Source organism: Oreochromis niloticus, unplaced genomic scaffold (assembly GCF_001858045.2).
Source record: "Oreochromis niloticus isolate F11D_XX unplaced genomic scaffold, O_niloticus_UMD_NMBU tig00007851_pilon, whole genome shotgun sequence".
Classification (NCBI taxonomy): domain Eukaryota; kingdom Metazoa; phylum Chordata; class Actinopteri; order Cichliformes; family Cichlidae; genus Oreochromis; species Oreochromis niloticus.
In genome coordinates, this window is record NW_020328805.1 from 163,338 (window position 1) to 176,802 (window position 13,465).

Here is a 13,465-nt window from a genome sequence, read left to right on the forward strand (position 1 = left end):
AATGGTCCAGTGTCCTGCTCCAGGAAACTGTCTTAGCGCTTTGTGTGTGGATGAGAAGAAGGTGACCCAAACGCAGGACTCATGGTGAGAGTTGATGGATTTTAATGTGATGAACACAACAGAAGGGCAACGACTCACTGACTGATGGACTGGCTGACTGACTAACAAAATGGCACACGTGCGGAGTAGACAACATTAATGACAAGACCGAGAACTGATGAAACTGAGGGACTTCGATGCACAGGTTGACCGTGATGACGATTGGAGACAGGTGGGAGCACGGCTGAACATAATTGAACTAATAACACACAGGATGCGAACATGAAAACAAGAAATGTGAACAGGTGAATAAACTGAACATGAAGCAACTGAAAACACTGGGTGAACACCCAGGAACCCTGGCAGTAACAGCTTCAACAAACTCTGACTTTCAAAATTAAATCAGTTGATCTCAGTTGAAGTTTTACTACCTTTTTCTTGATGTATCTTAGATATAGATTCATACCAAGGAGTATTAGGGCCATATTAAAAAAACAAACATTGATCATTTTGAGAATAAAGTGGAAATGTGGAGATTACAGTTGCTGTTTCAGGACAAACTGCCACAGTTGCTGTTGTCTCTGAGTTGGAGAAATAATTCTTTAGAATTGATTTTAGTTACAAAGAAATGATTTGTGTTAGTGCTCATAAACACAGTGTGATCAGTATAAATACGTTGAAAAGATGATGCAGAAAGAGGAAAAAACAGGAAAAAAACAAACAAACATGGAAGAGCAGATTTATTGAAAATGAAACGGCTGGTCATGGACAGATGTGAGGTTATCAATCATTTCACCCTTGTGCATTAAAGAGGATGGATGTTGTATCACTAGACGGATGATCAGTTTGTTTCACTAGCTCATCTACACAAGATATTTTATAGAGTGCACAGCAGCCATGACAGTTTGTCTTGAAACAACTGTAATATGCACATTTCCAGTTTATTCTCCAAATAGATTTTCCCCTTTCATCTCCAAATTTCCACTCTATTCTCCAAACGATCACCAATATTTTTGTGTCTTAATGTGGCCTTAATACTTCGTGGTAGATTAAACATGATAGATTCCAGTGCGTCACAAACTGTGGGCTCTGCTCCAGCAGACTGTCCACAGCCGAACAAAGACAGCTGGCGAAAACAGCTTTTATATTTCTCATGTTAGGATGGGACAAAACAAAAATTCCTACTGTCTTTTTATAACTCAGACAAATGAGCAGGTGAGAATGCAAGGATATTGTTGGGTCTAAAGTCAGACCCCGCTGTATCCAGGACTTATTCCCATGAAAGAAAAACAAGACAACAGTGTTCGATCGATTACTTGCGCAAGGGAGGCCTTTGGTCAAGAACCAGCTCTTGGAGCTCACGCTCCTAACCTGTCTCCAGCCCAAAGTCCTTCAAAGAGCAGCTTCCCTCGCAGCTATTTATTGACAAACTGTTACAGTTCACACAATAGTTTACAACACGTACCTCCCCTCTTAACCCCCCTTGGTTACAAAGACGAGGCACTGTATGTATATATGTGTGTGTGTGTGTGTGTGTGTGTGTGTGTGTGTGTGAGAGAGAGACCTCCTGCTGGGCAGGAAGCTTACATCAAACAGACCTTCCAGATAGGATGTGTCTGTAATCAAACCTACAGCCCCTCACCCAAAAACTCAAGAATCTGGGGAGGGGGACTGTGGAACTGCTTTCATCCCACAGTTAAACAATGTAGAGATGGCAAGCATAAAAACGACAAACATTAACAATTCACTCTAACAGATATATTAATCAATTTTTTATTTAATAATGTCAATAATGTTATTAATATGTGCAATACAATCATTGTATATATTGTTACTGGTGTCAATACAGTGATTTAAATGATTGAATAGCACAAAGTTAGGCTCTTGCTCAGGTCCTTCTTGCTGTGAGGCCACAGCAACACCACAGCGACACCACGCTCTCTAGAAACAGTAGGACAGCTATGATTACAGGGCTTGGTGCTGATTTTTCTTCATGTTTTTATCTTTGACAGGTTAAACACAATAAACAATAACAGCGGTGTGTGTGCGGGTGTCTGCCTCTTATAACCACAGTGATTCTCCTGAGGTTTGAGATTTCAAACCTCAGGAGATCTCAGGAAATCTCAAACCTCAGGAGGTTTGAGATTTCAAACCTCAGGAGAATCACTGTGGTTATAAGAGGCAGACACCCACACACACACCTCAGGAGGTTTGAGATTTCAAGTCCAAACACTAACAGGTCACCTCAACAAGAACAGATTCAATCCTAATGATTTAGTTACCATAGAAACATGAAATGATTTGGTTGACAGTACATGTTAGACTGTTGTAAAGGTCACAGCCACACACTCACACTTTCTGAGTGTTTTTAACATGATGGATGTGAAACACTGAGTGATGCTTCATCACATTCACACTCACAGCTCCTCTGTCAGTGTCTCAGTTATGCTGGCAGCCTGGAGTCACCTGTAACATGACTGTGGGCTGATGCTGAACTCTGACTGTTATATGTGTGTTATTAACAGTGTTGGTCAAGTTACTTGAAAAAAGTAATCAGTTACTAATTACTGATTACTTCCCCCAAAAAGTAATCCCGTTACTTTACTGATTACTTATTTTCAAAAGTAATTAATTACTTAGTTACTTAGTTACTTTTTAAAAACACGATTTACAACCTGAATAGGTGATAAAGCGAAAGATCTTTCAGCCCAATTCTACTTTTTCTGCTTAATTCATCATACAAAATGTAATCAAATGGAAAAGTCTCTTTTTAAAACTTGTTTTATTAGTTTTAATCTTTTAACTTTATGCATCAAGCAAAAATTAAATTATATGCAACATTCTCTGACTGGAAGAAATTTGTTTAACATTTAAACCTATTTTCTGCACATTCCAGCACATAAAATAAAATATTTTTTTGTGTTTACACTCACTCTTTCAAATAGATGCAAGTAAAACACAGCAGAAAATAAATAAAATCAAAGACTAGCGGTCCTGTTGCTCTATTTTCATCTGTAAAGCAGGACTGGGGTAGGCGGAGGTTTACCCTGGTACAGGTGTGCCGCAGCGGTCAGTGGAAGAATCCGCGAGTTTCTCTGTGAGTTTCACATTACAGTCGTAGCGCACTCGCTGCTTGCTTGGAAGTTTAGGGGTTTTTTCGCTGTAAAAAGAAGTTTTCTTCCCACGCACAACGGACACTAATGTTTTTGTCACTTTTTATGGAATCAAACTCAAAATAAGGTCAGTACTTCCACGCTTTAAACGCTGCATGCTCATACTCTCTCCCGCACTTGATATATTATGATCTGCAGACAGCTGTTGTCACGAACGTCGCACTCGCTTACGTCACTGTCATGAGACGTTCTCGCAAAAAATCACGGTTTTAGTAACGCAGTAACGCAGCGTTCCTACGTGAAAGTAACGGTAATCTAATTACCGTTTTTGCAATAGTAATCCCTTACATTACTCGTTACTTGAAAAAAGTAATCAGATTATAGTAACGCGTTACAAGTAACGCGTTACTGCCCATCTCTGTTTATTAACCTCAGAGCTGCTCAAACTGAGGGAAGCTGCACTTACAGCACAGGAAGTGATGTCAGAAAATGAAAAGACTTTTAGTCCTGAGTGAGCGACAGGTTTGACAGTGACGTGGATCTCCTTCAGACCTGGATCACAGTCTTCACACTAAACCCTTTGAACATCTTTATTCTGTTGGTTTTATCAATAATAACAATAATGTCATAAAAACATGATTTTTCCTCTCCTGATGAATATAGATCCGTGTAGATATACCACTCAAAAGCATCCACTCAAACAATACCTAACATTAAATATATGATTATAGTCAGAGAGGACTCCAAAATAAAAGCACCTTTAAACCAAGTTCTTTCAGACTAAAAGGAGACATGAAAGACAAACTGGTCAGAACTTCCTGGTGAATCATGTCAAATAAAAGAAACACAATAAGAGTATAAGAGTTCATCCAACCTGCAGCAGTGATACTGAAGTCTGAACGACACAAAAACCAAATGAATCTGTCCATCAGTGATAATAAAGATCAGCCTGACATCAATCTGTGACATCAGCAGGACCAACATCACTTCCACTGTGTCCATCACTGGTTAAACTGGGAGACAGTCTGTAACATGATGAAACCATAGTCTATGATCTAGAACATCATAGTGGTGCATAGGTTCTCAGTCATCCAGGTCACAGTGCTCTACACTGAACAAGTCAAACACCTGGACTTCACCCAGTTGGTGTCTTTGTGTCTTCTTTCTTCAGCTCTACAGACGAACACAGAGAACTTTTTCTAATACATGGCTTATCAGTACGTTTGGGTCCATCCACACAGCTAAATAAGTTTCTACTACTTTTTTTCTTTGATCAAAATAACAAAGTCAGGATTAATGGCTACAATGAGCACGTTTTGCAGTGCACATCTTTTCAAAGCGGGGTTTGAAGCAGGATCCTGCAGCTCTCAGCTCCTGCTCAGTGTTTAGCTGGGACCTGTACTTGGTCTGCAGCAACAGCAGAGAAGCCAGTCTCACAAAGATGAGACAAAAGGAAGAAGAACGCCCACAGCCTTCTGCCCTCAGAGTGGATACTGCTTCTCTACATTCAGCCAGAATTCACTCAGTGTCTGTGATGTGAACTGCAGTCTCACTGTGGAGTCAGACGTCATGTCAAATAACTGGTTCTCCTCTGCAAAGCTGAAACCAGTTGGAGCTGGTGCTTTGAAAGGATCTCTCACCCAGTCATACTGGGAACTGTTTTAATGGAAGTACTTTTTAAAGTATCTCATCAATGATGGAATATGCTGCGTGATATATGGAGTCCCTGAGGCAGCATCATAGTCAGTAGTGTCAACAAATTCATGCAGGTTCTCGAATGAATCTTTGTTTCCTTCATCAAGTCGCCTGCTCCACATTGCAAGCTTTCGAGTGAAAGCTTGCAATGTGGGTTGTGTGCTTAGCCCCCTCCTATATTCCCTGTTCACACACGACTGCGTTGGTAAACATGAGTCCAACATCATCATCAAGTTTGCGGATGACACAACCATCATAGGCCTCATCACAGACAATGATGAGACGGCCTATAGAGAGAAGGTGATGGTGCTGTACGAGTGGTGTCTGGAAAATAACCTGACTCTCAACATCAGCAAAACTAGAGAAATGATAGTGGACTACCGGAAATGACCAGTCAGGGAACACCAGCCCATCCACATCAACGGTGTCAAGGTCGAAAAGGTCAGCAGCTTCAAATTCCTTGGAGTCAACGTCACCGAGGACTTCTCCTGGACCCTTCACACAGACACTGCTATCAGGAAAGCTCGCCAGCGGCTTTACTTCCTGAGGAGGCTGAGGAAGTTTGGCATGACACCTCAAATTTCAGAAATGTTGAGAGCGCAAGCAACATATTGCGAGCGAGCGCAAATGCAAAAACTGAGCGAGAGGGGCTGCTATAGTGTGTGTTTATGGATAATAGCAAACACTGAAATACATTTTTGCACACAGCAATGAATTTTGTTAACTTAAATTTAGCTTTTCTTTGCTCAAAATAAATTTCTCCTCAAAATGCAACACTTGCACCTGCAATTTTTTTTTACGTGCACTCAGATTTCTTTTAGTGGCACAAAAATAATGCCATAGTACTGAGCTGTGATTGGTTCTGTTATTTTCCCAGATTTGTGCCACCTACAACATCCCAACACCTGCTGATGTCACCGTGTGCACTGTGGTCATGCCAGCATCAAATCCATCCAAGTTACATGGTTTATTAAAATAATCAAATTACAGCATTTACATTTATGTTTGACTACTTTTAATTAACTGTTTTAGCCCACTTACAATGAAAATTTTAAAAAAAAATCGTGTTCATGACCTGTGTAGTATGTTAACACTATTGGAAGTAAAAATAACTTGAACTCCAATTTTGAAAACATAACTTTCTTTTTTATTATTTAGTATTTTAGTGTTTAGTATTTTATTATACTCATATTTATTATGAGTCTGAGTCTGTGGTCTGGGAGAGAGTCCTGTAACTCTCTGTCCACTATGAGATAAAGGAGAACAACAGCCTGATACCTGCAGGCCTGACAACAGGAGATGTATCACTGCTGTAACACCTGTAACATTCAGCAGCCGCCTCATGGTTCTGACACACACAACAAAACTACTGACTACACTACACACTAACTACACAAGATTTGCGCTAAACGTCGCAAATCTCTCACATCTTAATCAGAGGCGGAGGCAGGCATTTGAAACACCCGGGGCTTAGCCCTAAAGGGTAGTATGCATGTGGGATTGGGGGGGGGGGGGGGGTCAACCAGACCCAGAAATGATCCAGAATTAAAACAGGACTACTTAGGACTTAACCAAGACAGAACTAGAATCAGAACTAGATGATAGCAGCACTAAAAATCATCATAGACCTGCACTACATTTATTTTTTAATTCTACCAAAGTACACTATTTAGAAAAGTTTATATAATTATTTCGCCTTGTTGTGCAAACAAGCCTGCATAACTTAATAAATATATAACTTGAAAAATAACAAACCTAAAAAGAAACACTAGGTACGAGATACATGAGTACCTATGATACGGTGATACTTTTGGTAAACAACCATTTGACTAACATGTCTGTCTCACCTGCTCTTGTTCCATCTCTGTTCCTCTCTCTCCCTCTTTGTGCTGACAATCATCAAATATACAGTTGAAACCAGATATTTACATACTCTTCAGATCAAAACACAAACACTTTTTTAATTGTAACATCAAATCAGACTAAATGTTTATTTTTTTAGATTGATAAATATGTTTTAAAAAAATTAATTTTAAGAGTAAAGAGAGAAACTATCTGTATTTCTTAATTGTTTAAATGGCACCAAATTGTATTCAAAATTGAGCCACACTTATGGAGCTCCACAATTCTTTTCCTGGTATTTTGGTTGACATCTCTTGATTTTCCCATGTCAAAGAAACAGGCTCTGTGTTTTGCCTTATATGCATCCACAGGTGTGCCACCAATTTACTCACATGGACTCTACGAACCTGTCAGAAGCTTCTTCAGTAATGGTCAGTCTGCCAGGTGGCTCTTGCTATGTGTTAGCTCAAACTCTGATCTCTGGAACATGTGCTCAATAGTGCAACTGTGCTCTCTCGCCACAAGGGGGCTCCCCCACACAGCTGACAGCCTTTCCAACACTGTTATTAAAATTGAATTATTCATTCAATAAACATCAATAATACTGCAGCTGTTGTGTGTGTAAACACACACTTATTAAAATGCAGGTTTAACTTGAGCGATGAGCTCATAAACAGCCACACTTTCTTCAAACTCTGAGGAATCAAAGTTAAAGTTCAAAGTTGGTCCTTTTCATTGATACTGTGAAAATGAATGTGTGTGAAAGGTGTACTTGTGTGTTATTACAACTTCTTACCTGCAGCTCATGAGACAAACATGTATTGGGTCTCAGCCTGGTGACCTGACAGAAACATATGGTAGAAAAACATGAAAGTGTCATTTCTCTGTGTCCCACTGATTTAAACATCAGCTTTCATGAACTGTTCAGTCTGATGAATTCTCTGAAGTGTGTCAGTGTGCTGTTGGAGTAAAGCTTAGTTAGACTTGGACTTGGTTAGTTGTTGTCATAGATCTGGACCACGGCTGGCTTCAGGTCGTCCACTGGGAGCTCCTGGATGATCTCTGTGGTTGATGGTGTGTCCTTTGATAACTGGATGAGACAGAAACAACAGCAGACACAGTTTGTACCAAAGATCATCATCTGGTGTCCCCACTGTGGACTTCTCTGACCTCACCTCCTAAAGACACCAGAACATGATCTTCCTTTGGTTCAACACGACTCACCAGGAGGCCACGTTTGAGCTGTGAGGAGATGACATCATCACAGTGATCACATGACACACACGTGTTGGTAGAGTCTGTCTAATTACTCAAACTCTTCAAAGTCTCGGGGTCTGGGGAAAATCCAGGACCACCATGTTTGTAGTTTTCTCCTTCCCACTGTAGCTGTGTTTGAACAGTGTGTGCACACATGCTCTTCATCCACCAACAGCGACTCCACGCTGGTACAGAGCACTCCTCTAACCTGTCACATACTTACAGGCAATGTTCCCTCTAAGCTGCATGCATGCGCAATTGCGCACTGCTGGCACGGTCTCTGTGCACAGAAAACCTGCGTTGCGCACAAAAATAAAATCTAACCTGAATTGAAATTGAAATTAAAACCTTAACACTGCAAAACAGAATTGTTAGTCAGTAAGTGACTGGCTGCTCCTGTATGGGATTAGAACGATGCCACCTGATCCCATAGTCTAGCCAATAATGCGATTCACATTCCTATATACACAGCTAAGCGTTGACAGGCTATGACAGCATCCTTATGTGCCGACACCGGTGTTTTAGCTGGCAAAGCGGCGTGGCTGATGTGGAGTGAAGCCACATTAATGACGATGTGAGCAGGACAGACGGAACAATTGACGGAAAAAGTGTGGACTTTATACCAGCTTTTAAATTGTGTTGATAGGCCACATAAAACCAGAGTTATGATAAAAATATCTGCAATGTTTGGTTTTCTTCCTGAATACTATCGTTGTTTATATTTACTGCGGGAAGAAATGGTAAAAACGGCGTTTTATAAGGAAAACGCTGGAAAGCACTCTCCACCTGTGAGCAAAAACAAAACAAACCCCCCCCCACCCTTTCCTATTGGTCGAAAAATGTACCATGTCGACCAATCAGAAAATTATATGGCAACGCGGCATTCAGGTGTTTAGGAAGGGAGGAAGTTTTAGGAGTGATTGAGATCAGTGGCGGAGCGGTGGGGTGGCTTACTGGGCTTAAGCCCGGGTTGTTTTTTCAGAAGCCCGGGGTCTTTTGGAGTGTAATTTGTTTCATAGTTAGATGCCTGGCTGACAACTGTATAAAACAAAAAACTACACACAATATTCGAAGCACATAGTGCACATTGTGGGAATTTACAACTGTGCGTAAATCCCCCCTAATATTCTTATGATCCGAGCTCAGGCACTAAGCGACTGAGCGAGGGGGCGGGGCAGCTGCTGCCTGCAGGATGGAAAATGTGGTTTTACAGCCAGTTTGAGTGTAAAAACGAAAGAAACTGCATCCATTTGTGCATCTTGCACCAGGATCCTCCTCGTCTCTCCGGCACTCCAGGAAGTTCAGTCCTGCTCTCATGAAGCAGCAGGAAGCTGTGAGGCTCAGAGTGAGGACTGAGTATAGACTGATGGCACACACTCAGCCTTTTGCCACTGCATGCACAGCTTCTAGTCATCTGACACTCGTGCACTCATGTGATTGAGTTGAAGATTGTCATGCCAAGATGGCGCCAGTGTTCACGGCAAGCCGTCTCCTCCGCTGTTGTTTGTTGTTTGTCGTCCTTCTCTCTATGTGCTGCCCTGATGTCGCCACGTTACTTGCCTATGATCGCCAAACTCTTTTGAATCTCCGGCCTTTGGACTACCAGACACAAGATTTTAAATGGAGATCTGACAATCCTCCTCCGCTTTCGAAGGACTTTCCTGATTACTTCCGCCACTTACCATCTACCTTCTCTCAAAGGAAACGTTCACGGAGACGGGGTAAACGTGGTGGCATCCGTGTTCGTATCAAGGCCTTTTTAAAGTCCTATGTTGCGACAAATGATCGCTATTCTATAAATATCTTGTCATCTATTCCTGCCCTCTGAGACCATGCTAACTTCAGACTGTTCTGTCATCGCTGGATTCGCCCTGTTGGACTTTATGGTTACCTGGATCTCCCAGCTGATCTTCCACCCGCTCGGTGCTGGGTGCGGTCCTCCAGAGGAGGTGCGAATCTCGGCAACCTTCGCCTGCTGCGGCGTTCCCCTACCAGTAACAGTGTGACCACTCTCCGTATGGCCTTGCTAAATACAAGGTCACTGGCGAATAAGACTTTTATTTTAAATGTTCTTATTCTATCGTCGGGACTGGATTTCTTATTCCTGATGGAAACTTGGCTTCGCCCCGGTGAACTTTTTCCCTTCTCAGAGCTGCTCCCACCTGACTACGCTTTTATCAGCTCACCCCGGACCACTGGAAGAGGTGGAGGGCTAGCTTCAGTTTTTAAAAACAAGCTTCAATGTCGGCAGCTGCCACCTGTTCTGTACCCCAGTTTCGAGGTGCAGTTACTGGAAGTGAACTGCGTCCCCTCCATCCTCTGCACTGTGGTGTATCGCCCCCCGAAACTTATCAAGGATTTTCTTCCAGATTTTGCTGATCTACTGGGGAGCCTTGTGCTACGTTATGACCGCATACTAATTGTTGGTGACTTCAACATTCATGTTTGCTGTGAGGACAGTTCGCTTGCTAAGGATTTCCTCACTCTTATTAGCACCCTCAGTCTCACCCAGTGGGTAAGTGAACCAACTCACACTAAAGGTCATATACTTGATTTGGTACTATCTTACGATCTGGATATTTGCATCACGGGTATAAAGGACTCTGGAATTTCTGATCATTTCCCGGTTTTGTTTAATACTGTTGTGAGCGATGTGGATTTGAACAGTGATGGTCCTGTGCGGCAAACGCGCACGATTAACTCACAGTCAATCGCCCACTTCACTGATGCTTTTCTTGACTCTCCCCTCTCTGATGCTAACTGTAATGGGGTTTTATCAGCGGATGAGCTTGCTAACCTCTTTTATACTACATGCGCTGACATTCTTAACTCTGTGGCACCTCTGAGGATTAAACGTGCCAAATCCTCACAACCCTGGCTAAATGATACTACTTGCGCCCTTAGGCGTGAATGTCGTCGTGCTGAAAGAAAATGGAGGAAAGACAAACTCCACGTCTCTCTGGACATCCTCCATAATTGTTTATCTAAGTATCAAAAGTCTGTTAAAGCTGCCAAATCCGCCTTTTTGTCTAGCATTATTATGACTAATAGCCACAACCCCCGAGCCCTTTTTAATACTTTTAACTCTGTGATAAACCCTTGCACTACCACTTATAGGGATGCCTCCCCTGCTCTTTGTGATAAATTCTTAAAGTATTTTTCTGAAAAAATCTCAGCTTTATGGGCTTCTCATCCATCTCATTTATCATCAGTTTTAGACCCAGTTCCAGCCTCTGAATGCTTGACTGTCTTTCAACAGTTTGAGCCAGTGTCTTATTCTGCTTTAAAAGATATAATTGATCATCTCAAAATCTCTGATTCCTCGCATGATATTCTTCCTTACCTCTAAGGCTTTGGGACTCTGTTGAACCACGGTGACAGCCATTATACCCAAATGCTGAAAGTGTGGAACAGTGGGGAACCTTCCCAGGAGCGAGTGGCCACCAAAATGACTCCAAGAGCACATCGACATCCAGGAGCTCACAAAGAGCCCAGAACAACATTAAAGGACTGCAGGCTTCAGTTAAGGTCATAATTGAACAATAAGAAAGAGAATTCATGGGGGAGTCCAAGGAGAAAACCACTGCAGACCAAGAAGAACACATTGTCCAACAACATGTTGATGATCCCAAAGACATTTGTGAAATACTCTGTGAACTGATGAAACAAAAGTTTTCTGACAGGTTTGAGTCCTGTTACAGCTGGCATGAAATTAACACAGCATTTCAGAAAAGGATTTCATCATTTAAAAACACTTCCTGTGACTGTGATGGTTAGTGAGATCATGCAGTTTGTGTTTTGACCTCCAGAGGGCGACAAATCACTAAAGGCAGAGAGCTCCATTCAAACTTTGCTGCCATAAGTAATAATTCTTCAAATAACGGTCGTGTCCAAATTCATGGGCTGCATCCTCCTGAGGACCCGGCCTTCGCGGTCTACGTGGGCCGGGTCCTCAAAAGGTTGGGTAGGCCGGAAGTAAACGGCTGGGGAAATTGGACAGTCTAGCCTTCTGATTAGCGTCACCGCTGTCTCTGTGGAGTTTAATAAACTCGGCCGTCTGCTCCTTGCTATCTAAAATATAACAGGACACTGGCGTAAATTCTCAACCGTCTCACACTTCTGTTTAATCAGTTTTCTGTTTGACGTTTAGTCAGCTGTGTGAAAACCATGGAGGAACCCACCCAGGGGATTAATAAAGTTTTAATTTATCTAATCTAATCTAATAACTTTAATCTCAGTCAAACTGATTTACTCACGAACAAACAAAACATGTAAAAAGCCCAACAATAACATTTTTAGATTGTCTAAGTGACTTATATTACATTTAACCCGAGTAGCGAAAGTCCGCGGTGATCTGAAAATGATGTGCCGGGAGTTGTGCCGTTCTCGGCGGCTTCAGTGACCCTTGAGCTCCCGGCTAGCTATCGAGCTGGTGGGTAACAGACGTCTCCGAAAACGTCGAAGCACTTTTGCAAATATTCGATATCTTGATAAACCGAGCAGATATTTGATGTTTACACAGCTACTTTCTTGCCTGAAAATATGTTAAAAGTTTATTTTGTGACTCAGAAAGATTAGTAAGAGTAATTTTAACACTTAGTAGTGGCCGCCATTGTTGGAAACTGGAGTTTGGCTGGGCCGTGCTATGAACTCTGGGATATGGTGGGCCACGAAGGACACAACCGACCCATCCTTCAAATTCGGGGAAAAGGAGGACGCATTTGTTGGCTGCATTCGGAGGAGTCTACGAATTTGGACAGCTTTCGGCGCGTCGCTGTGACGTAATCGGTCTACAAATGCGGCCTCAGGAGGATGCAGCCCATGAATTTGGACACGACCAACATCATCAGTGTTTGAGCAGTTATGATATCAGGGACAATCTACACATGTGTGACAATACTGAACATGTCACATGACACACCGTAAACATCATGTGATCCACCCTCAGTCTACACTTTCATTCATGACTTCAACATGTTGAAATGAGCTTTGACGAAACATTCAGTGACATAAAGCTTTCATCACAGGATTCATGTGAGCACCAGATGAAATTTACAAAGAATCAGTGGATTTATCTTCTGTTTTAGATCAACTTTGATCACTTCGAGCCATCTTAAGTCCGTTTGTTCTAACTTCTCACTCACTAACATCTCAGATGATTTCAGGTACCTGCTGTTCCCCACCTGCCCTGTAGGTGGCCTCAGTGTGCCTCAAACCATTTACAGATGATTACATGTCGTTCACAGTTTATATTTAAATAGAAGACGTGGGACGTTGAAGCAGTTTAAACACGTCCATCAATCCATGAGCATGTAAGAAATCAAAATAAAGGTTTGCTTCATTTCTGAAATATGGAGAAAACATTCTGGCTATAACAGTTTGGGTCAAAGTGCAGATGTTCCAGATGCTCTGCCGTCTCTCTGTGTTTCATCTTAACATGTAGATGTTGTACCAAACTGAAGGTTTTTGATTTGACTGCAGGAATCTGAAGTGTAACTCTGAGCTTTAGGAAATGACAC